Source organism: Phyllobates terribilis, unplaced genomic scaffold (genome assembly GCF_046119375.1).
Source record: "Phyllobates terribilis strain yellow unplaced genomic scaffold, ASM4611937v1 Scaffold_169__1_contigs__length_4117513, whole genome shotgun sequence".
In the NCBI taxonomy this organism is placed as follows: domain Eukaryota; kingdom Metazoa; phylum Chordata; class Amphibia; order Anura; family Dendrobatidae; genus Phyllobates; species Phyllobates terribilis.
In genome coordinates this window covers 2624686-2649141 of record NW_027362929.1, presented here as the reverse complement: position 1 = coordinate 2649141, position 24456 = coordinate 2624686, and the positions used below count along the sequence as shown (strand labels likewise).

Below are 24456 nucleotides of genomic sequence, written 5' to 3'. Positions count from 1 at the left end.
ATTGGATTTTTCATGTTAAAAGTTGCAGAAGCCAGATGACAAGCTCATTTTGGTTCAACTTCAGCAACTGTGCATTGCATTGCCATGTAATGTAATGTAATGCAATGCTATCTATCTAGCTCTCCCTCTTTACTTCCTTTTGGATAAACAGACATATTAGGCAAGCATTTTGGAGCTTTCACCTAAATAACTACAGGTGGTGAGATAAGCTGCACAATATAATTGACCTTTCAGTATATTGTTGCACACACACCATCTATTTAGCAAATGCCCTTGTTATCAACAGCAGCCTTTTAAACTCACCTGAGCTAACAGGTATGTGAGCTGGTTACTCTGCTGCGCTTAAAATTTCTTTTTTGGTTTGCTACAATGCCTTTTCTGAAACGTTGTCTCCCTCTGCTGGAACACTGACTTCTTTCATTTAATGCCTGCAGACTATAAAAGAGAAACCAACCCAAAAAGTTTGGTTGATTAGTCTGTGGCATTCTTTTAAACTGTTGCTTATGGCGGTCTCTGTGAGCTTCTCAGTGACATTCAGCCATCCAGGTATCCCGCCTGCAGTAGACGGAATGTGGCAATGGAACGCTGGCTGCGCGTGTCATAATAGGCTCTGAGCCTTTATATACCTGCGCACAGCAGCAGCCACCTTCAGTCTGCTGCTGGACAGCCAGCAGCAGCAGCAGCAGGAGAGGTAATTAATCAGCAACCCTCCTGCTAAGGGTAGACAGCTGCTCGTTCCACCCCCCCCCCCCCGCCTTAATTGGTTCTCCTCCCTTCCAACGGTGTTGAGGCGGGTGGGAACAGCCGGGGGTTGAGGGTACTGTGCTAAAAGAGGTGGAGTTATGCAGATCTAAAACGCGTGGATTGCAGCAGCAGCAAGCCGAAAAGTGCAGGCATGTGAGGGATCTAGAGGTTGACAGCATGTCTTCTTAACGGGAGTCCAGGTGGCTATCTCCACAAATGGACTATTCAGAATCCTTGGGTGGCACCGTAGTCGGAAACCAATTCTGGTTATCGCTTCTCGGCCTTTTGGCTAAGATCAAGTGTAGTATCTGTTCTTATCAGTTTAATATCTGATACGTCCCTTATCTGGGGACCATATATTAAATGGATTTTTAGAACAGGGAGATGGAAAAAGAGCTTGCTCTGTCCACTCCACGCATTGACCTGGTATTGCAGTATCTCCAGGACCGGTGCACCCCTTCTTTAATGCAGTTTCTAAAATCAGAAAGAATTGAATTCAATGCTTTTTGTTCATTTTGCTTGTTTGTCGGATTTTGGGATGGACTCTTTGGCTTTGCTTTTCTTCTCTTCATTGGATTTTTCATGTTAAAAGTTGCAGAAGCCAGATGACAAGCTCATTTTGGTTCAACTTCAGCAACTGTGCATTGCATTGCCATGTAATGTAATGTAATGCAATGCTATCTATCTAGCTCTCCCTCTATACTTCCTTTTGGATAAACAGACATATTAGGCAAGCATTTTGGAGCTTTCACCTAAATAACTACAGGTGGTGAGATAAGCTGCACAATATAATTGACCTTTCAGTATATTGTTGCACACACACCATCTATTTAGCAAATGCCCTTGTTATCAACAGCAGCCTTTTAAACTCACCTGAGCTAACAGGTATGTGAGCTGGTTACTCTGCTGCGCTTAAAATTTCTTTTTTGGTTTGCTACAATGCCTTTTCTGAAACGTTGTCTCCCTCTGCTGGAACACTGACTTCTTTCATTTAATGCCTGCAGACTATAAAAGAGAAACCAACCCAAAAAGTTTGGTTGATTAGTCTGTGGCATTCTTTTAAACTGTTGCTTATGGCGGTCTCTGTGAGCTTCTCAGTGACATTCAGCCATCCAGGTATCCCGCCTGCAGTAGACGGAATGTGGCAATGGAACGCTGGCTGCGCGTGTCATAATAGGCTCTGAGCCTTTATATACCTGCGCACAGCAGCAGCCACCTTCAGTCTGCTGCTGGACAGCCAGCAGCAGCAGCAGCAGGAGAGGTAATTAATCAGCAACCCTCCTGCTAAGGGTAGACAGCTGCTCGTTCCACCCCCCCCCCCCGCCTTAATTGGTTCTCCTCCCTTCCAACGGTGTTGAGGCGGGTGGGAACAGCCGGGGGTTGAGGGTACTGTGCTAAAAGAGGTGGAGTTATGCAGATCTAAAACGCGTGGATTGCAGCAGCAGCAAGCCGAAAAGTGCAGGCATGTGAGGGATCTAGAGGTTGACAGCATGTCTTCTTAACGGGAGTCCAGGTGGCCATCTCCACAAATGGACATTTCAGAATCCTTGGGTGGCACCGTAGTCGGAAACCAATTCTGGTTATCGCTTCTCGGCCTTTTGGCTAAGATCAAGTGTAGTATCTGTTCTTATCAGTTTAATATCTGATACGTCCCCTATCTGGGGACCATATATTAAATGGATTTTTAGAACAGGGAGATGGAAAAAGAGCTTGCTCTGTCCACTCCACGCATTGACCTGGTATTGCAGTATCTCCAGGACCGGTGCACCCCTTCTTTAATGCAGTTTCTAAAATCAGAAAGAATTGAATTCAATGCTTTTTGTTCATTTTGCTTGTTTGTCGGATTTTGGGATGGACTCTTTGGTAGTGTTGAGCCACCCCCGTAGTGTTCGGGTTCGGTTCGGTTCGTCGAACACCGGGATGTTCGAGGAACTGTTCGTCGAACTGTTCGTCGAACACCTTAGAACACCGTCGAACACCGTTAAAACCAATGGCAGGCAAACAAAAACACATAGAAACACATAGAAAACACCTGCAAAGGTGTCCAAAAGCTGACAAACTGCTCAGAAGACACTCTCTTTAAAAAAGCCGGCCGGCAAATTCAGCAGCGGCATACACCGGTACCCGACAATTTAGACAAGAAGGAATAGAGCATCACACATAGATTAGATAGATAGAAACATGTCAGTCACACATATAAGAAGCACAGTGACAGTGTTGGTTACTGCACTTGTCATTTAGTGTAAAGGATTTATTAAAAAAAATATTAGTGTTTTCATGCACCGTCTCTTTAAAAAAGCCGGCCGGCAATTCAGCATCTGTACCCGACAATTTAGAACAGAAAGAATAGAGCTTCACACATAGATTAGATAGATAGAAACATGTCAGTCACATATATAATAAGTACAGTGACAGTGTTGCTTACTGTACTTGTCATTTAGTGTAAAGGATTTATTTAAAAAAATAATAGTGTTTTCATGCACTGTCTCTTTAAAAAAGCCGGCCGGCAATTCAGCAGCGGTACCCGACAATTTATAACAGACAGAATAGAGCATCACACATAGATTAGATAGATAGAAACATGTCAGTCACATATATATGAAGTACAGTGATAGTGTTGGTTACTGTACTTGTCATTTAGTATTAAAATAAAGGATTTATTATTAAAAAAATTGGCGTGGGGTTCCCCTTAATTTTAGGCTCTAGCGGAGGTTAAGCAGACGGCTGGGGCAGATGTTTGAAGCCTGGGAAGGGGGTAATACCCACGGAGCTTCCCAGGCTACTAATATCAGCCCCCAGCTGAATACATAGCCTTTACTAGCTATTAAAATGGGGACCCCCCAAAAAAAATGACGTGGGGTCCCCCCTAATTTAATAGCTAGCAAAGGCTAGGCAGACAGCTGGGGGCTGATATTAATAGCCCAGGAAGGGAGCCATGAATATTGGCCCCCTCCCAGGCTAGAAACACCAGCCGTCAGCCGCCCCAGAAATGGCGCATTCATAGGATGCGCCAATTCTGGCACTTAGCCTCGCTCTTCCACGCTGCCCTGGTGCGGTGGCAGGGGGTAATAGGGTTGGGGTTGATGTCAGCTTATAATGCCAGCTGACATCAAGCCCAGGTTAGTAATGGAGAGGCGTCTATAAGACACCCCCATTACTAACCCCATAGTCAAAGTTAAAAAAAACCCAAACACCCAGAATAAAGTCCTTTAATTTAAATAAAGACACAATCCTTTATTGTTCTAAATTAAACCATACTTACCATCACGCCCATTCCAGCTGAAGCCAACGATCTCCTGCAATAAAAGAAAAATAATAAAGCAACCTCATCCTTACCTTTCCATTTTTCCCACGACAGCTTCAGCTCTGCTACATCGAGATGACAGGCTGGACCGCAGCAGAACGCTGCCATCCAGCCTGTCATCCCGCAGACACTGAGAAGCGCAGGCTTGCTTGCGCTGCTCAGCGTCTCTCTGTGACGACATCCAGATGAGCCGAGTTCATGTCCAATGAACTCGGCTCACCTCATGCACGTCACTGACAGCGTGGGAAAATTCTCACGCTGAAGCGCTGATTGCAGGAGAATTTTCCCACGCTGTCAGTGACGTGCAGGAGGTGAGCTGAGTTCATTGGACATGAGCTCACCTCATGCACATCACTGACAGCGTGGGAGAATTCTCCTGCACTCAGCACTTCAGCGTGAGAATTTTCCCACGCTGTCAGTGACGTGCATGAGGTGAGCCGAGTTCATTGGACATGACCTCGGCTCATCTGGATGCCGTCACAGAGAGACAGTGAGGAGCGCAAGCATGCCTGCGCTTCTCAGTGTCTGCGGGATGACAGACTGGATGGCAGCGTTCTGCTGCGGTCCAGCCAGTCATCTCGATGTAGCAGAGCTGAAGCTGTCGTGGGAACCATGGAAAGGTAAGGATGAGGTTGGTTTATTATTTTTCTTTTATTGCAGGAGATCGTTGGCTTCAGCTGGAATGGGTGTGATGGTAAGTATGGTTTAATTTAGAACAATAAAGAATTGTGTCTTTATTTCAATTAAAGGACTTTATTCTGGGTGTTGTGTTTTTTTTAAATACTTTACTAGAAATTCATGGCGGTCATGTCTAATACTGGCGTGACCCCATGAATTTTGGGCTTGGGGCCAGCTGATAATACCAAGCTGGCCCTAACCCCTTTATTACCCAGTGAGCCACCGCACCAGGGCCCTGGATGAGTTGGGTACAGCGCCAGAAGATGGCGCTTCTATGAACGCGCCATTTTCCGGGGTGGCTGCGGACTGCAATTTGTAGCGGGGGGGGGCCCAGAAAGCTTGGGCCTCCCTGCGCTGCAGATTCCAGCCCCCAGCTGCCTAGTTGTACCTGGCTGGACACAAAAATAGGGCGAAGCCCCACGTACTTTTTTTTTAATTATTTCATGAACTTCATGAAATAATTAAGAAAAAAAGGCCTTCCCTATATTGTTGTGTCCGGCCAGGTACAAATAGGCAGCTGGTGGTTGGGGGCAGCCCGTTCCTGCCTGCTGTACCTGGCTGGACACAAATATAGTGCGAAGCCCCACATCAATTTTTTTTAATTATTTCATGAAATTCATGAAATAATTAAGAAAAAAAGGGCTTCCCTATATTGTTGTGTCCGGCCAGGTACAAATAGGCAGCTGGTGGATGGGGGCAGCCCGTTCCTGCCTGCTGTACCTGGCTGGACACAAATATAGTGCGAAGCCCCACTTCAATTTTTTTAAATTATTTCAGGAAATTCATGAAATAATTTAAAAAAAATTGACGTGGGGCTTCGCACTATATTTGTGTCCAGCCAGGTACAGCAGGCAGGAACGGGCTGCCCCCAACCACCAGCTGCCTATTTGTACCTGGCCGGACACAACAATATAGGGAAGCCCTTTTTTTCTTAATTATTTCATGAAATAATTTAAAGAAAATTGACGTGGGGCTTCGCCCTGTTTTTTGTGTCCAGCCAGGTACAACTAGGCAGCTGGGGGCTGGAATCCGCAGCGCAGGGAGGCCCAAGCTTTCTGGGCCACCCCCGCTGCAAATTGCAGTCCGCAGCCACCCCGGAAAATGGCGCGTTCATAGAAGCGCCATCTTCTGGCGCTGTACCCAACTCATCCAGGGCCCTGATGCGGTGGCTCACTGGGTAATAAAGGGGTTAGGGCCAGCTTGGCATTATCAGCTGGCCCTAAGCCCGAAATTCATGGGGTCACGCCAATATTAGACATGACCACCATGAATTTCTAGTAAAGTATTTAAAAAAAACACAACACCCAGAAAAAAGTCCTTTAATTGAAATAAACACACAATTCTTTATTGTTCTAAATTAAACCATACTTACCATCACGCCCATTCCAGCTGAAGCCAACGATCTCCTGAAATAAAAGAAAAATAATAAAGCAACATCATCCTTACCTTTCCATGGTTCCCATGACAGCTTCAGCTCTGCTACATCGAGATGACAGGCTGGACCGCAGCAGAACGCTGCCATCCAGCCTGTCATCTCGCAGACACTGAGAAGCGCAGGCTTGCTTGCGCTCCACAGTGTCTCTCTGTGAGGGCATCCAGATGAGCCGAGTTAATGTCCAATGAACTCGGCTCACCTCATGCACGTCACTGACAGCGTGGGAAAATTCTCCTGCACTCAGCGCTTCAGCGTGGGAGAATTCTCACACTGAAGCGCTGAGTGCAGGAGAATTCTCCCACGCTGTCAGTGACGTGTAGGAGGTGAGCTGAGTTCATTGGACATGAGCTCACCTTATGCACGTCACTGACAGCGTGGGAAAATTCTCCTGCACTCAGCGCTTCAGCGGGAGAATTCTCACGCTGAAGCGCTGAGTGCAGGAGAATTCTCCCACGCTGTCAGTGACGTGCAGGAGGTGAGCTGAGTTCATTGGACATGAGCTCACCTTATGCACGTCACTGACAGCGTGGGAGAATTCTCCTGCACTCACCGCTTCAGCGTGAGAATTTTCCCACGCTGTCAGTGACGTGCATGAGGTGAGCCGAGTTCATTGGACATGAACTCGGCTCATCTGGATGTCGTCACAGAGAGACGCTGAGCAGCGCAAGCATGCCTGCGCTTCTCAGTGTCTGCGGGATGACAGGCTGGATGGCAGCGTTCTGCTGCGGTCCAGCCTGTCATCTCGATGTAGCAGAGCTGAAGCTGTCGTGGGAACCATGGAAAGGTAAGGATGAGGTTGCTTTATTATTTTTCTTTTGTTGCAGGAGATCGTTGGCTTCAGCTGGAATGGGCGTGACGGTAAGTATGGTTTAATTTAGAACAATAAAGGATTGTGTCTTTATTTCAATTAAAGGACTTTATTCTGGGTGTTTGTGTTTTTTTTAACTTTGACTATGGGGTTAGTAATGGGGGTGTCTTATAGACGCCTCTCCATTACTAACCTGGGCTTGATGTCAGCTGGCATTATAAGCTGACATCAACCCCAACCCTATTACCCCCTGCCACCGCACCAGGGCAGCGTGGAAGAGCGAGGCTAAGTGCCAGAATTGGCGCATCCTATGAATGCGCCATTTCTGGGGCGGCTGACGGCTGGTGTTTCTAGCCTGGGAGGGGGCCAATATTCATGGCTCCCTTCCTGGGCTATTAATATCAGCCCCCAGCTGTCTGCCTAGCCTTTGCTAGCTATTAAATTAGGGGGGACCCCACGTCATTTTTTTTGGGGGGTCCCCATTTTAATAGCTAGTAAAGGCTATGTATTCAGCTGGGGGCTGATATTAGTAGCCTGGGAAGCTCCGTGGGTATTACCCCCTTCCCAGGCTTCAAACATCTGCCCCAGCCGTCTGCTTAACCTCCGCTAGAGCCTAAAATTAAGGGGAACCCCACGCCAATTTTTTTAATAATAAATCCTTTATTTTAATACTAAATGACAAGTACAGTAACCAACACTATCACTGTACTTCATATATATATGACTGACATGTTTCTATCTATCTAATCTATGTGTGAAGCTCTATTCTGTCTGTTATAAATTGTCGGGTACCGCTGCTGAATTGCCGGCCGGCTTTTTTAAAGAGACGGTGCATGAAAACACTAATATTTTTTTTGATAAATCCTTTACACTAAATGACAAGTACAGTAAGCAACACTGTCACTGTACTTCATATATATGTGACTGACATGTTTCTATCTATCTAATCTATGTGTGATACTCTATTCTTTCGGTTCTAAATTGTCGGGTACCGGTGTATGCCGCTGCTGAATTGCCGGCTTTTCATGTTTCACTGTTGGCACTGTTCCCATCGATTTTGGGCAATCACTGTAATGCCACAACCACCATGGCTGTGGCATTACAGTGAGTGGCAGACAATCCCTGCATGATTGGTGCTCTAAATAGCGCCAGACATGCAGGACACGCTTTTGGTGCACGAACAGTTATCGAACATAACCTCGAACAGCCGAATTTTTTGCAAATCGTTCGGGTTCGTCGAACAACTCGAACACTGCCCAAAACAGCTCGAATTTGAGATTGGCGAACAGTTCTAGTCGAACACCGCTCATCTCTACTCTTTGGCTTTGCTTTTCTTCTCCTCATTGGATTTTTCATGTTAAAAGTTGCAGAAGCCAGATGACAAGCTCATTTTGGTTCAACTTCAGCAACTGTGCATTGCATTGCCATGTAATGTAATGTAATGCAATGCTATCTATCTAGCTCTCCCTCTATACTTCCTTTTGGATAAACAGACATATTAGGCAAGCATTTTGGAGCTTTCACCTAAATAACTACAGGTGGTGAGATAAGCTGCACAATATAATTGACCTTTCAGTATATTGTTGCACACACACCATCTATTTAGCAAATGCCCTTGTTATCAACAGCAGCCTTTTAAACTCACCTGAGCTAACAGGTATGTGAGCTGGTTACTCTGCTGTGCTTAAAATTTCTTTTTTGGTTTGCTACAATGCCTTTTCTGAAACGTTGTCTCCCTCTGCTGGAACACTGACTTCTTTCATTTAATGCCTGCAGACTATAAAAGAGAAACCAACCCAAAAAGTTTGGTTGATTAGTCTGTGGCATTCTTTTAAACTGTTGCTTATGGCGGTCTCTGTGAGCTTCTCAGTGACATTCAGCCATCCAGGTATCCCGCCTGCAGTAGACGGAATGTGGCAATGGAACGCTGGCTGCGCGTGTCATAATAGGCTCTGAGCCTTTATATACCTGCGCACAGCAGCAGCCACCTTCAGTCTGCTGCTGGACAGCCAGCAGCAGCAGCAGCAGGAGAGGTAATTAATCAGCAACCCTCCTGCTAAGGGTAGACAGCTGCTCGTTCCACCCCCCCCCCGCCTTAATTGGTTCTCCTCCCTTCCAACGGTGTTGAGGCGGGTGGGAACAGCCGGGGGTTGAGGGTACTGTGCTAAAAGAGGTGGAGTTATGCAGATCTAAAACGCGTGGATTGCAGCAGCAGCAAGCCGAAAAGTGCAGGCATGTGAGGGATCTAGAGGTTGACAGCATGTCTTCTTAACGGGAGTCCAGGTGGCCATCTCCACAAATGGACTTTTCAGAATCCTTGGGTGGCACCGTAGTCGGAAACCAATTCTGGTTATCGCTTCTCGGCCTTTTGGCTAAGATCAAGTGTAGTATCTGTTCTTATCAGTTTAATATCTGATACGTCCCCTATCTGGGGACCATATATTAAATGGATTTTTAGAACAGGGAGATGGAAAAAGAGCTTGCTCTGTCCACTCCACGCATTGACCTGGTATTGCAGTATCTCCAGGACCGGTGCACCCCTTCTTTAATGCAGTTTCTAAAATCAGAAAGAATTGAATTCAATGCTTTTTGTTCATTTTGCTTGTTTGTCGGATTTTGGGATGGACTCTTTGGCTTTGCTTTTCTTCTCCTCATTGGATTTTTCATGTTAAAAGTTGCAGAAGCCAGATGACAAGCTCATTTTGGTACAACTTCAGCAACTGTGCATTGCATTGCCATGTAATGTAATGTAATGCAATGCTATCTATCTAGCTCTCCCTCTATACTTCCTTTTGGATAAACAGACATATTAGGCAAGCATTTTGGAGCTTTCACCTAAATAACTACAGGTGGTGAGATAAGCTGCACAATATAATTGACCTTTCAGTATATTGTTGCACACACAACATCTATTTAGCAAATGCCCTTGTTATCAACAGCAGCCTTTTAAACTCACCTGAGCTAACAGGTATGTGAGCTGGTTACTCTGCTGCGCTTAAAATTTCTTTTTTGGTTTGCTACAATGCCTTTTCTGAAACGTTGTCTCCCTCTGCTGGAACACTGACTTCTTTCATTTAATGCCTGCAGACTATAAAAGAGAAACCAACCCAAAAAGTTTGGTTGATTAGTCTGTGGCATTCTTTTAAACTGTTGCTTATGGCGGTCTCTGTGAGCTTCTCAGTGACATTCAGCCATCCAGGCATCCCGCCTGCAGTAGACGGAATGTGGCAATGGAACGCTGGCTGCGCGTGTCATAATAGGCTCTGAGCCTTTATATACCTGCGCACAGCAGCAGCCACCTTCAGTCTGCTGCTGGACAGCCAGCAGCAGCAGCAGCAGGAGAGGTAATTAATCAGCAACCCTCCTGCTAAGGGTAGACAGCTGCTCGTTCCACCCCCCCCCGCCTTAATTGGTTCTCCTCCCTTCCAACGGTGTTGAGGCGGGTGGGAACAGCCGGGGGTTGAGGGTACTGTGCTAAAAGAGGTGGAGTTATGCAGATCTAAAACGCGTGGATTGCAGCAGCAGCAAGCCGAAAAGTGCAGGCATGTGAGGGATCTAGAGGTTGACAGCATGTCTTCTTAACGGGAGTCCAGGTGGCCATCTCCACAAATGGACTTTTCAGAATCCTTGGGTGGCACCGTAGTCGGAAACCAATTCTGGTTATCGCTTCTCGGCCTTTTGGCTAAGATCAAGTGTAGTATCTGTTCTTATCAGTTTAATATCTGATACGTCCCCTATCTGGGGACCATATATTAAATGGATTTTTAGAACAGGGAGATGGAAAAAGAGCTTGCTCTGTCCACTCCACGCATTGACCTGGTATTGCAGTATCTCCAGGACCGGTGCACCCCTTCTTTAATGCAGTTTCTAAAATCAGAAAGAATTGAATTCAATGCTTTTTGTTCATTTTGCTTGTTTGTCGGATTTTGGGATGGACTCTTTGGCTTTGCTTTTCTTCTCCTCATTGGATTTTTCATGTTAAAAGTTGCAGAAGCCAGATGACAAGCTCATTTTGGTTCAACTTCAGCAACTGTGCATTGCATTGCCATGTAATGTAATGTAATGCAATGCTATCTATCTAGCTCTCCCTCTATACTTCCTTCTGGATAAACAGACATATTAGGCAAGCATTTTGGAGCTTTCACCTAAATAACTACAGGTGGTGAGATAAGCTGCACAATATAATTGACCTTTCAGTATATTGTTGCACACACAACATCTATTTAGCAAATGCCCTTGTTATCAACAGCAGCCTTTTAAACTCACCTGAGCTAACAGGTATGTGAGCTGGTTACTCTGCTGCGCTTAAAATTTCTTTTTTGGTTTGCTACAATGCCTTTTCTGAAACGTTGTCTCCCTCTGCTGGAACACTGACTTCTTTCATTTAATGCCTGCAGACTATAAAAGAGAAACCAACCCAAAAAGTTTGGTTGATTAGTCTGTGGCATTCTTTTAAACTGTTGCTTATGGCGGTCTCTGTGAGCTTCTCAGTGACATTCAGCCATCCAGGCATCCCGCCTGCAGTAGACGGAATGTGGCAATGGAACGCTGGCTGCGCGTGTCATAATAGGCTCTGAGCCTTTATATACCTGCGCACAGCAGCAGCCACCTTCAGTCTGCTGCTGGACAGCCAGCAGCAGCAGCAGCAGGAGAGGTAATTAATCAGCAACCCTCCTGCTAAGGGTAGACAGCTGCTCGTTCCACCCCCCCCCCCGCCTTAATTGGTTCTCCTCCCTTCCAACGGTGTTGAGGCGGGTGGGAACAGCCGGGGGTTGAGGGTACTGTGCTAAAAGAGGTGGAGTTATGCAGATCTAAAACGCGTGGATTGCAGCAGCAGCAAGCCGAAAAGTGCAGGCATGTGAGGGATCTAGAGGTTGACAGCATGTCTTCTTAACGGGAGTCCAGGTGGCCATCTCCAGAAATGGACTTTTCAGAATCCTTGGGTGGCACCGTAGTCGGAAACCAATTCTGGTTATCGCTTCTCGGCCTTTTGGCTAAGATCAAGTGTAGTATCTGTTCTTATCAGTTTAATATCTGATACGTCCCCTATCTGGGGACCATATATTAAATGGATTCTTAGAACAGGGAGATGGAAAAAGAGCTTGCTCTGTCCACTCCACGCATTGACCTGGTATTGCAGTATCTCCAGGACCGGTGCACCCCTTCTTTAATGCAGTTTCTAAAATCAGAAAGAATTGAATTCAATGCTTTTTGTTCATTTTGCTTGTTTGTCGGATTTTGGGATGGACTCTTTGGCTTTGCTTTTCTTCTCCTCATTGGATTTTTCATGTTAAAAGTTGCAGAAGCCAGATGACAAGCTCATTTTGGTTCAACTTCAGCAACTGTGCATTGCATTGCCATGTAATGTAATGTAATGCAATGCTATCTATCTAGCTCTCCCTCTATACTTCCTTTTGGATAAACAGACATATTAGGCAAGCATTTTGGAGCTTTCACCTAAATAACTACAGGTGGTGAGATAAGCTGCACAATATAATTGACCTTTCAGTATATTGTTGCACACACACCATCTATTTAGCAAATGCCCTTGTTATCAACAGCAGCCTTTTAAACTCACCTGAGCTAACAGGTATGTGAGCTGGTTACTCTGCTGCGCTTAAAATTTCTTTTTTGGTTTGCTACAATGCCTTTTCTGAAACGTTGTCTCCCTCTGCTGGAACACTGACTTCTTTCATTTAATGCCTGCAGACTATAAAAGAGAAACCAACCCAAAAAGTTTGGTTGATTAGTCTGTGGCATTCTTTTAAACTGTTGCTTATGGCGGTCTCTGTGAGCTTCTCAGTGACATTCAGCCATCCAGGTATCCCGCCTGCAGTAGACGGAATGTGGCAATGGAACGCTGGCTGCGCGTGTCATAATAGGCTCTGAGCCTTTATATACCTGCGCACAGCAGCAGCCACCTTCAGTCTGCTGCTGGACAGCCAGCAGCAGCAGCAGCAGGAGAGGTAATTAATCAGCAACCCTCCTGCTAAGGGTAGACAGCTGCTCGTTCCACCCCCCCCCCGCCTTAATTGGTTCTCCTCCCTTCCAACGGTGTTGAGGCGGGTGGGAACAGCCGGGGGTTGAGGGTACTGTGCTAAAAGAGGTGGAGTTATGCAGATCTAAAACGCGTGGATTGCAGCAGCAGCAAGCCGAAAAGTGCAGGCATGTGAGGGATCTAGAGGTTGACAGCATGTCTTCTTAACGGGAGTCCAGGTGGCCATCTCCACAAATGGACTTTTCAGAATCCTTGGGTGGCACCGTAGTCGGAAACCAATTCTGGTTATCGCTTCTCGGCCTTTTGGCTAAGATCAAGTGTAGTATCTGTTCTTATCAGTTTAATATCTGATACGTCCCCTATCTGGGGACCATATATTAAATGGATTTTTAGAACAGGGAGATGGAAAAAGAGCTTGCTCTGTCCACTCCACGCATTGACCTGGTATTGCAGTATCTCCAGGACCGGTGCACCCCTTCTTTAATGCAGTTTCTAAAATCAGAAAGAATTGAATTCAATGCTTTTTGTTCATTTTGCTTGTTTGTCGGATTTTGGGATGGACTCTTTGGCTTTGCTTTTCTTCTCCTCATTGGATTTTTCATGTTAAAAGTTGCAGAAGCCAGATGACAAGCTCATTTTGGTTCAACTTCAGCAACTGTGCATTGCATTGCCATGTAATGTAATGCAATGCAATGCTATCTATCTAGCTCTCCCTCTATACTTCCTTTTGGATAAACAGACATATTAGGCAAGCATTTTGGAGCTTTCACCTAAATAACTACAGGTGGTGAGATAAGCTGCACAATATAATTGACCTTTCAGTATATTGTTGCACACACACCATCTATTTAGCAAATGCCCTTGTTATCAACAGCAGCCTTTTAAACTCACCTGAGCTAACAGGTATGTGAGCTGGTTACTCTGCTGCGCTTAAAATTTCTTTTTTGGTTTGCTACAATGCCTTTTCTGAAACGTTGTCTCCCTCTGCTGGAACACTGACTTCTTTCATTTAATGCCTGCAGACTATAAAAGAGAAACCAACCCAAAAAGTTTGGTTGATTAGTCTGTGGCATTCTTTTAAACTGTTGCTTATGGCGGTCTCTGTGAGCTTCTCAGTGACATTCAGCCATCCAGGTATCCCGCCTGCAGTAGACGGAATGTGGCAATGGAACGCTGGCTGCGCGTGTCATAATAGGCTCTGAGCCTTTATATACCTGCGCACAGCAGCAGCCACCTTCAGTCTGCTGCTGGACAGCCAGCAGCAGCAGCAGCAGGAGAGGTAATTAATCAGCAACCCTCCTGCTAAGGGTAGACAGCTGCTCGTTCCACCCCCCCCCGCCTTAATTGGTTCTCCTCCCTTCCAACGGTGTTGAGGCGGGTGGGAACAGCCGAGGGTTGAGGGTACTGTGCTAAAAGAGGTGTAGTTATGCAGATCTAAAACGCGTGGATTGCAGCAGCAGCAAGCCGAAAAGTGCAGGCATGTGAGGGATCTAGAGGTTGACAGCATGTCTTCTTAACGGGAGTCCAGGTGGCCATCTCCACAAATGGACTTTTCAGAATCCTTGGGTGGCACCGTAGTCGGAAACCAATTCTGGTTATCGCTTCTCGGCCTTTTGGCTAAGATCAAGTGTAGTATCTGTTCTTATCAGTTTAATATCTGATACGTCCCCTATCTGGGGACCATATATTAAATGGATTTTTAGAACAGGGAGATGGAAAAAGAGCTTGCTCTGTCCACTCCACGCATTGACCTGGTATTGCAGTATCTCCATTACCGGTGCACCCCTTCTTTAATGCAGTTTCTAAAATCAGAAAGAATTGAATTCAATGCTTTTTGTTCATTTTGCTTGTTTGTCGGATTTTGGGATGGACTCTTTGGCTTTGCTTTTCTTCTCCTCATTGGATTTTTCATGTTAAAAGTTGCAGAAGCCAGATGACAAGCTCATTTTGGTTCAACTTCAGCAACTGTGCATTGCATTGCCATGTAATGTAATGTAATGCAATGCTATCTATCTAGCTCTCCCTCTATACTTCCTTTTGGATAAACAGACATATTAGGCAAGCATTTTGGAGCTTTCACCTAAATAACTACAGGTGGTGAGATAAGCTGCACAATATAATTGACCTTTCAGTATATTGTTGCACACACACCATCTATTTAGCAAATGCCCTTGTTATCAACAGCAGCCTTTTAAACTCACCTGAGCTAACAGGTATGTGAGCTGGTTACTCTGCTGCGCTTAAAATTTCTTTTTTGGTTTGCTACAATGCCTTTTCTGAAACGTTGTCTCCCTCTGCTGGAACACTGACTTCTTTCATTTAATGCCTGCAGACTATAAAAGAGAAACCAACCCAAAAAGTTTGGTTGATTAGTCTGTGGCATTCTTTTAAACTGTTGCTTATGGCGGTCTCTGTGAGCTTCTCAGTGACATTCAGCCATCCAGGTATCCCGCCTGCAGTAGACGGAATGTGGCAATGGAACGCTGGCTGCGCGTGTCATAATAGGCTCTGAGCCTTTATATACCTGCGCACAGCAGCAGCCACCTTCAGTCTGCTGCTGGACAGCCAGCAGCAGCAGCAGCAGGAGAGGTAATTAATCAGCAACCCTCCTGCTAAGGGTAGACAGCTGCTCGTTCCACCCCCCCCCCGCCTTAATTGGTTCTCCTCCCTTCCAACGGTGTTGAGGCGGGTGGGAACAGCCGAGGGTTGAGGGTACTGTGCTAAAAGAGGTGTAGTTATGCAGATCTAAAACGCGTGGATTGCAGCAGCAGCAAGCCGAAAAGTGCAGGCATGTGAGGGATCTAGAGGTTGACAGCATGTCTTCTTAACGGGAGTCCAGGTGGCCATCTCCACAAATGGACTTTTCAGAATCCTTGGGTGGCACCGTAGTCGGAAACCAATTCTGGTTATCGCTTCTCGGCCTTTTGGCTAAGATCAAGTGTAGTATCTGTTCTTATCAGTTTAATATCTGATACGTCCCCTATCTGGGGACCATATATTAAATGGATTTTTAGAACAGGGAGATGGAAAAAGAGCTTGCTCTGTCCACTCCACGCATTGACCTGGTATTGCAGTATCTCCATTACCGGTGCACCCCTTCTTTAATGCAGTTTCTAAAATCAGAAAGAATTGAATTCAATGCTTTTTGTTCATTTTGCTTGTTTGTCGGATTTTGGGATGGACTCTTTGGCTTTGCTTTTCTTCTCCTCATTGGATTTTTCATGTTAAAAGTTGCAGAAGCCAGATGACAAGCTCATTTTGGTTCAACTTCAGCAACTGTGCATTGCATTGCCATGTAATGTAATGTAATGCAATGCTATCTATCTAGCTCTCCCTCTATACTTCCTTTTGGATAAACAGACATATTAGGCAAGCATTTTGGAGCTTTCACCTAAATAACTACAGGTGGTGAGATAAGCTGCACAATATAATTGACCTTTCAGTATATTGTTGCACACACAACATCTATTTAGCAAATGCCCTTGTTATCAACAGCAGCCTTTTAAACTCACCTGAGCTAACAGGTATGTGAGCTGGTTACTCTGCTGCGCTTAAAATTTCTTTTTTGGTTTGCTACAATGCCTTTTCTGAAACGTTGTCTCCCTCTGCTGGAACACTGACTTCTTTCATTTAATGCCTGCAGACTATAAAAGAGAAACCAACCCAAAAAGTTTGGTTGATTAGTCTGTGGCATTCTTTTAAACTGTTGCTTATGGCGGTCTCTGTGAGCTTCTCAGTGACATTCAGCCATCCAGGCATCCCGCCTGCAGTAGACGGAATGTGGCAATGGAACGCTGGCTGCGCGTGTCATAATAGGCTCTGAGCCTTTATATACCTGCGCACAGCAGCAGCCACCTTCAGTCTGCTGCTGGACAGCCAGCAGCAGCAGCAGCAGGAGAGGTAATTAATCAGCAACCCTCCTGCTAAGGGTAGACAGCTGCTCGTTCCACCCCCCCCCCCGCCTTAATTGGTTCTCCTCCCTTCCAACGGTGTTGAGGCGGGTGGGAACAGCCGGGGGTTGAGGGTACTGTGCTAAAAGAGGTGGAGTTATGCAGATCTAAAACGCGTGGATTGCAGCAGCAGCAAGCCGAAAAGTGCAGGCATGTGAGGGATCTAGAGGTTGACAGCATGTCTTCTTAACGGGAGTCCAGGTGGCCATCTCCACAAATGGACTTTTCAGAATCCTTGGGTGGCACCGTAGTCGGAAACCAATTCTGGTTATCGCTTCTCGGCCTTTTGGCTAAGATCAAGTGTAGTATCTGTTCTTATCAGTTTAATATCTGATACGTCCCCTATCTGGGGACCATATATTAAATGGATTTTTAGAACAGGGAGATGGAAAAAGAGCTTGCTCTGTCCACTCCACGCATTGACCTGGTATTGCAGTATCTCCAGGACCGGTGCACCCCTTCTTTAATGCAGTTTCTAAAATCAGAAAGAATTGAATTCAATGCTTTTTGTTCATTTTGCTTGTTTGTCGGATTTTGGGATGGACTCTTTGGCTTTGCTTTTCTTCTCCTCATTGGATTTTTCATGTTAAAAGTTGCAGAAGCCAGATGACAAGCTCATTTTGGTTCAACTTCAGCAACTGTGCATTGCATTGCCATGTAATGTAATGTAATGCAATGCTATCTATCTAGCTCTCCCTCTATACTTCCTTTTGGATAAACAGACATATTAGGCAAGCATTTTGGAGCTTTCACCTAAATAACTACAGGTGGTGAGATAAGCTGCACAATATAATTGACCTTTCAGTATATTGTTGCACACACACCATCTATTTAGCAAATGCCCTTGTTATCAACAGCAGCCTTTTAAACTCACCTGAGCTAACAGGTATGTGAGCTGGTTACTCTGCTGCGCTTAAAATTTCTTTTTTGGTTTGCTACAATGCCTTTTCTGAAACGTTGTCTCCCTCTGCTGGAACACTGACTTCTTTCATTTAATGCCTGCAGACTATAAAAGAGAAACCAACCCAAAAAGATTGGTTGATTAGTCTGTGGCATTCTTTTAAACTGTTGCTTATGGCGGTCTCTGTGAGCTTCTCAGTGACATTCAGCCATCCAGGTATCCCGCCTGCATTAGACGGAATGTGGCAATGGAACGCTGGCTGCGCGTGTCATAATAGGCTCTGAGCCTTTATATACCTGCGCACAGCAGCAGCCACCTTCAGTCTGCTGCTGGACAGCCAGCAGCAGCAGCAGCAGGAGAGGTAATTAATCAGCAACCCTCCTGCTAAGGGTAGACAGCTGCTCGTTCCACCCCCCCCCCGCCGCCTTAATTGGTTCTCCTCCCTTCCAACGGTGTTGAGGCGGGTGGGAACAGCCGGGGGTTGAGGGTACTGTGCTAAAAGAGGTGGAGTTATGCAGATCTAAAACGCGTGGATTGCAGCAGCAGCAAGCCGAAAAGTGCAGGCATGTGAGGGATCTAGAGGTTGACAGCATGTCTTCTTAACGGGAGTCCAGGTGGCCATCTCCACAAATGGACTTTTCAGAATCCTTGGGTGGCACCGTAGTCGGAAACCAATTCTGGTTATCGCTTCTCGGCCTTTTGGCTAAGATCAAGTGTAGTATCTGTTCTTATCAGTTTAATATCTGATACGTCCCCTATCTGGGGACCATATATTAAATGGATTTTTAGAACAGGGAGATGGAAAAAGAGCTTGCTCTGTCCACTCCACGCATTGACCTGGTATTGCAGTATCTCCAGGACCGGTGCACCCCTTCTTTAATGCAGTTTCTAAAATCAGAAAGAATTGAATTCAATGCTTTTTGTTCATTTTGCTTGTTTGTCGGATTTTGGGATGGACTCTTTGGCTTTGCTTTTCTTCTCCTCATTGGATTTTTCATGTTAAAAGTTGCAGAAGCCAGATGACAAGCTCATTTTGGTTCAACTTCAGCAACTGTGCATTGCATTGCCATGTAATGTAATGTAATGCAATGCTATCTATCTAGCTCTCCCTCTATACTTCCTTTTGGATAAACAGACATATTAGGCAAGCATTTTGGAGCTTTCACCTAAATAACTACAGGTGGTGAGATAAGCTGCACAATATAATTGACCTTTCAGTATATTGTTGCACACACACCATCTATTTAGCAAATGCCCTTGTTATCAACAGCAGCCTTTTAAACTCACCTGAGCTAACAGGTATGTGAGCTGGTTACTCTGCTGCGCTTAAAATTTCTTTTTTGGTTTGCTACAATGCCTTTTCTGAAACGTTGTCTCCCTCTGCTGGAACACTGACTTCTTTCATTTAATGCCTGCAGACTATAAAAGAGAAACCAACCCAAAAAGTTTGGTTGATTAGTCTGTGGCATTCTTTTAAACTGTTGCTTATGGCGGTCTCTGTGAGCTTCTCAGTGACATTCAGCCATCCAGGTATCCCGCCTGCAGTAGACGGAATGTGGCAATGGAACGCTGGCTGCGCGTGTCATAATAGGCTCTGAGCCTTTATATACCTGCGCACAGCAGCAGCCACCTTCAGTCTGCTGCTGGACAGCCAGCAGCAGCAGCAGCAGGAGAGGTAATTAATCAGCAACCCTCCTGCTAAGGGTAGACAGCTGCTCGTTCCCCCCCCCCCCCGCCTTAATTGGTTCTCCTCCCTTCCAACGGTGTTGAGGCGGGTGGGAACAGCCGGGGGTTGAGGGTACTGTGCTAAAAGAGGTGGAGTTATGCAGATCTAAAACGCGTGGATTGCAGCAGCAGCAAGCCGAAAAGTGCAGGCATGTGAGGGATCTAGAGGTTGACAGCATGTCTTCTTAACGGGAGTCCAGGTGGCCATCTCCACAAATGGACTTTTCAGAATCCTTGGGTGGCACCGTAGTCGGAAACCAATTCTGGTTATCGCTTCTCGGCCTTTTGGCTAAGATCAAGTGTAGTATCTGTTCTTATCAGTTTAATATCTGATACGTCCCCTATCTGGGGACCATATATTAAATGGATTTTTAGAACAGGGAGATGGAAAAAGAGCTTGCTCTGTCCACTCCACGCATTGACCTGGTATTGCAGTATCTCCAGGACCGGTGCACCCCTTCTTTAATGCAGTTTCTAAAATCAGAAAGAATTGAATTCAATGCTTTTTGTTCATTTTGCTTGTTTGTCGGATTTTGGGATGGACTCTTTGGCTTTGCTTTTCTTCTCCTCATTGGATTTTTCATGTTAAAAGTTGCAGAAGCCAGATGACAAGCTCATTTTGGTTCAACTTCAGCAACTGTGCATTGCATTGCCATGTAATGTAATGTAATGCAATGCTATCTATCTAGCTCTCCCTCTATACTTCCTTTTGGATAAACAGACATATTAGGCAAGCATTTTGGAGCTTTCACCTAAATAACTACAGGTGGTGAGATAAGCTTCACAATATAATTGACCTTTCAGTATATTGTTGCACACACACCATCTATTTAGCAAATGCCCTTGTTATCAACAGCAGCCTTTTAAACTCACCTGAGCTAACAGGTATGTGAGCTGGTTACTCTGCTGCGCTTAAAATTTCTTTTTTGGTTTGCTACAATGCCTTTTCTGAAACGTTGTCTCCCTCTGCTGGAACACTGACTTCTTTCATTTAATGCCTGCAGACTATAAAAGAGAAACCAACCCAAAAAGTTTGGTTGATTAGTCTGTGGCATTCTTTTAAACTGTTGCTTATGGCGGTCTCTGTGAGCTTCTCAGTGACATTCAGCCATCCAGGTATCCCGCCTGCAGTAGACGGAATGTGGCAATGGAACGCTGGCTGCGCGTGTCATAATAGGCTCTGAGCCTTTATATACCTGCGCACAGCAGCAGCCACCTTCAGTCTGCTGCTGGACAGCCAGCAGCAGCAGCAGCAGGAGAGGTAATTAATCAGCAACCCTCCTGCTAAGGGTAGACAGCTGCTCGTTCCACCCCCCCCCCCCCCCCGCCTTAATTGGTTCTCCTCCCTTCCAACGGTGTTGAGGCGGATGGGAACAGCCGGGGGTTGAGGGTACTGTGCTAAAAGAGGTGGAGTTATGCAGATCTAAAACGCGTGGATTGCAGCAGCAGCAAGCCGAAAAGTGCAGGCATGTGAGGGATCTAGAGGTTGACAGCATGTCTTCTTAACGGGAGTCCAGGTGGCCATCTCCACAAATGGACTTTTCAGAATCCTTGGGTGGCACCGTAGTCGGAAACCAATTCTGGTTATCGCTTCTCGGCCTTTTGGCTAAGATCAAGTGTAGTATCTGTTCTTATCAGTTTAATATCTGATACGTCCCCTATCTGGGGACCATATATTAAATGGATTTTTAGAACAGGGAGATGGAAAAAGAGCTTGCTCTGTCCACTCCACGCATTGACCTGGTATTGCAGTATCTCCAGGACCGGTGCACCCCTTCTTTAATGCAGTTTCTAAAATCAGAAAGAATTGAATTCAATGCTTTTTGTTCATTTTGCTTGTTTGTCGGATTTTGGGATGGACTCTTTGGCTTTGCTTTTCTTCTCCTCATTGGATTTTTCATGTTAAAAGTTGCAGAAGCCAGATGACAAGCTCATTTTGGTTCAACTTCAGCAACTGTGCATTGCATTGCCATGTAATGTAATGTAATGCAATGCTATCTATCTAGCTCTCCCTCTATACTTCCTTTTGGATAAACAGACATATTAGGCAAGCATTTTGGAGCTTTCACCTAAATAACTACAGGTGGTGAGATAAGCTTCACAATATAATTGACCTTTCAGTATATTGTTGCACACACACCATCTATTTAGCAAATGCCCTTGTTATCAACAGCAGCCTTTTAAACTCACCTGAGCTAACAGGTATGTGAGCTGGTTACTCTGCTGCGCTTAAAATTTCTTTTTTGGTTTGCTACAATGCCTTTTCTGAAACGTTGTCTCCCTCTGCTGGAACACTGACTTCTTTCATTTAATGCCTGCAGACTATAAAAGAGAAACCAACCCAAAAAGTTTGGTTGATTAGTCTGTGGCATTCTTTTAAACTGTTGCTTATGGCGGTCTCTGTGAGCTTCTCAGTGACATTCAGCCATCCAGGTATCCCGCCTGCAGTAGACGGAATGTGGCAATGGAACGCTGGCTGCGCGTGTCATAATAGGCTCTGAGCCTTTATATACCTGCGCACAGCAGCAGCCACCTTCAGTCTGCTGCTGGACAGCCAGCAGCAGCAGCAGCAGGAGAGGTAATTAATCAGCAACCCTCCTGCTAAGGGTAGATAGCTGCTCGTTCCACCCCCCCCCCCCCGCCTTAATTGGTTCTCCTCCCTTCCAACGGTGTTGAGGCGGATGGGAACAGCCGGGGGTTGAGGGTACTGTGCTAAAAGAGGTGGAGTTATGCAGATCTAAAACGCGTGGATTGCAGTAGCAGCAAGCCGAAAAGTGCAGGCATGTGAGGGATCTAGAGGTTGACAGCATGTCTTCTTAACGGGAGTCCAGGTGGCCATCTCCACAAATGGACTTTTCAGAATCCTTGGGTGGCACCGTAGTCGGAAACCAATTCTGGTTATCGCTTCTCGGCCTTTTGGCTAAGATCAAGTGTAGTATCTGTTCTTATCAGTTTAATATCTGATACGTCCCCTATCTGGGGACCATATATTAAATGGATTTTTAGAACAGGGAGATGGAAAAAGAGCTTGCTCTGTCCACTCCACGCATTGACCTGGTATTGCAGTATCTCCAGGACCGGTGCACCCCTTCTTTAATGCAGTTTCTAAAATCAGAAAGAATTGAATTCAATGCTTTTTGTTCATTTTGCTTGTTTGTCGGATTTTGGGATGGACTCTTTGGCTTTGCTTTTCTTCTCCTCATTGGATTTTTCATGTTAAAAGTTGCAGAAGCCAGATGACAAGCTCATTTTGGTTCAACTTCAGCAACTGTGCATTGCATTGCCATGTAATGTAATGTAATGCAATGCTATCTATCTAGCTCTCCCTCTATACTTCCTTTTGGATAAACAGACATATTAGGCAAGCATTTTGGAGCTTTCACCTAAATAACTACAGGTGGTGAGATAAGCTTCACAATATAATTGACCTTTCAGTATATTGTTGCACACACACCATCTATTTAGCAAATGCCCTTGTTATCAACAGCAGCCTTTTAAACTCACCTGAGCTAACAGGTATGTGAGCTGGTTACTCTGCTGCGCTTAAAATTTCTTTTTTGGTTTGCTACAATGCCTTTTCTGAAACGTTGTCTCCCTCTGCTGGAACACTGACTTCTTTCATTTAATGCCTGCAGACTATAAAAGAGAAACCAACCCAAAAAGTTTGGTTGATTAGTCTGTGGCATTCTTTTAAACTGTTGCTTATGGCGGTCTCTGTGAGCTTCTCAGTGACATTCAGCCATCCAGGTATCCCGCCTGCAGTAGACGGAATGTGGCAATGGAACGCTGGCTGCGCGTGTCATAATAGGCTCTGAGCCTTTATATACCTGCGCACAGCAGCAGCCACCTTCAGTCTGCTGCTGGACAGCCAGCAGCAGCAGCAGCAGGAGAGGTAATTAATCAGCAACCCTCCTGCTAAGGGTAGACAGCTGCTCGTTCCACCCCCCCCCCCCCCCGCCTTAATTGGTTCTCCTCCCTTCCAACGGTGTTGAGGCGGATGGGAACAGCCGGGGGTTGAGGGTACTGTGCTAAAAGAGGTGGAGTTATGCAGATCTAAAACGCGTGGATTGCAGCAGCAGCAAGCCGAAAAGTGCAGGCATGTGAGGGATCTAGAGGTTGACAGCATGTCTTCTTAACGGGAGTCCAGGTGGCCATCTCCACAAATGGACTTTTCAGAATCCTTGGGTGGCACCGTAGTCGGAAACCAATTCTGGTTATCGCTTCTCGGCCTTTTGGCTAAGATCAAGTGTAGTATCTGTTCTTATCAGTTTAATATCTGATACGTCCCCTATCTGGGGACCATATATTAAATGGATTTTTAGAACAGGGAGATGGAAAAAGAGCTTGCTCTGTCCACTCCACGCATTGAACTGGTATTGCAGTATCTCCAGGACCGGTGCACCCCTTCTTTAATGCAGTTTCTAAAATCAGAAAGAATTGAATTCAATGCTTTTTGTTCATTTTGCTTGTTTGTCGGATTTTGGGATGGACTCTTTGGCTTTGCTTTTCTTCTCCTCATTGGATTTTTCATGTTAAAAGTTGCAGAAGCCAGATGACAAGCTCATTTTGGTTCAACTTCAGCAACTGTGCATTGCATTGCCATGTAATGTAATGTAATGCAATGCTATCTATCTAGCTCTCCCTCTATACTTCCTTTTGGATAAACAGACATATTAGGCAAGCATTTTGGAGCTTTCACCTAAATAACTACAGGTGGTGAGATAAGCTGCACAATATAATTGACTTTTCAGTATATTGTTGCACACACACCATCTATTTAGCAAATGCCCTTGTTATCAACAGCAGCCTTTTAAACTCACCTGAGCTAACAGGTATGTGAGCTGGTTACTCTGCTGCGCTTAAAATTTCTTTTTTGGTTTGCTACAATGCCTTTTCTGAAACGTTGTCTCCCT

At 45.4% G+C, this 24456-nt stretch overlaps 14 non-coding genes across 14 annotated transcripts; all 14 read left to right on the top strand.

Moving 5' to 3' along the window:
- Positions 1–1013: 1013 nt before the first annotated feature.
- Positions 1014–1204, top strand: LOC141210028 (U2 spliceosomal RNA). The gene has a single exon (XR_012280209.1). It is a non-coding gene; the product is annotated as a U2 spliceosomal RNA (small nuclear RNA).
- Positions 1205–2326: 1122 nt separating this feature from the next.
- Positions 2327–2517, top strand: LOC141209088 (U2 spliceosomal RNA). The gene has a single exon (XR_012279293.1). It is a non-coding gene; the product is annotated as a U2 spliceosomal RNA (small nuclear RNA).
- Positions 2518–9321: 6804 nt separating this feature from the next.
- Positions 9322–9512, top strand: LOC141209086 (U2 spliceosomal RNA). Its single transcript, XR_012279291.1, has one exon. It is a non-coding gene; the product is annotated as a U2 spliceosomal RNA (small nuclear RNA).
- Positions 9513–10631: 1119 nt separating this feature from the next.
- On the top strand, positions 10632–10822 carry LOC141209085 (U2 spliceosomal RNA). Its single transcript, XR_012279290.1, has one exon. It is a non-coding gene; the product is annotated as a U2 spliceosomal RNA (small nuclear RNA).
- A 1121-nt stretch (positions 10823–11943) lies between these two features.
- Positions 11944–12134, top strand: LOC141210085 (U2 spliceosomal RNA). Its single transcript, XR_012280264.1, has one exon. It is a non-coding gene; the product is annotated as a U2 spliceosomal RNA (small nuclear RNA).
- A 1120-nt stretch (positions 12135–13254) lies between these two features.
- LOC141209084 (U2 spliceosomal RNA) lies at positions 13255–13445 on the top strand. Its single transcript, XR_012279289.1, has one exon. It is a non-coding gene; the product is annotated as a U2 spliceosomal RNA (small nuclear RNA).
- A 1119-nt stretch (positions 13446–14564) lies between these two features.
- LOC141210441 (U2 spliceosomal RNA) lies at positions 14565–14755 on the top strand. Its single transcript, XR_012280609.1, has one exon. It is a non-coding gene; the product is annotated as a U2 spliceosomal RNA (small nuclear RNA).
- A 1120-nt stretch (positions 14756–15875) lies between these two features.
- Positions 15876–16066, top strand: LOC141210440 (U2 spliceosomal RNA). The gene has a single exon (XR_012280608.1). It is a non-coding gene; the product is annotated as a U2 spliceosomal RNA (small nuclear RNA).
- Positions 16067–17187: 1121 nt separating this feature from the next.
- Positions 17188–17378, top strand: LOC141209083 (U2 spliceosomal RNA). Its single transcript, XR_012279288.1, has one exon. It is a non-coding gene; the product is annotated as a U2 spliceosomal RNA (small nuclear RNA).
- Positions 17379–18501: 1123 nt separating this feature from the next.
- On the top strand, positions 18502–18692 carry LOC141209082 (U2 spliceosomal RNA). Its single transcript, XR_012279287.1, has one exon. It is a non-coding gene; the product is annotated as a U2 spliceosomal RNA (small nuclear RNA).
- A 1120-nt stretch (positions 18693–19812) lies between these two features.
- Positions 19813–20003, top strand: LOC141209081 (U2 spliceosomal RNA). The gene has a single exon (XR_012279286.1). It is a non-coding gene; the product is annotated as a U2 spliceosomal RNA (small nuclear RNA).
- A 1126-nt stretch (positions 20004–21129) lies between these two features.
- LOC141209079 (U2 spliceosomal RNA) lies at positions 21130–21320 on the top strand. The gene has a single exon (XR_012279285.1). It is a non-coding gene; the product is annotated as a U2 spliceosomal RNA (small nuclear RNA).
- A 1123-nt stretch (positions 21321–22443) lies between these two features.
- Positions 22444–22634, top strand: LOC141209078 (U2 spliceosomal RNA). Its single transcript, XR_012279284.1, has one exon. It is a non-coding gene; the product is annotated as a U2 spliceosomal RNA (small nuclear RNA).
- Positions 22635–23759: 1125 nt separating this feature from the next.
- Positions 23760–23950, top strand: LOC141210274 (U2 spliceosomal RNA). Its single transcript, XR_012280447.1, has one exon. It is a non-coding gene; the product is annotated as a U2 spliceosomal RNA (small nuclear RNA).
- Positions 23951–24456: the final 506 nt, after the last annotated feature.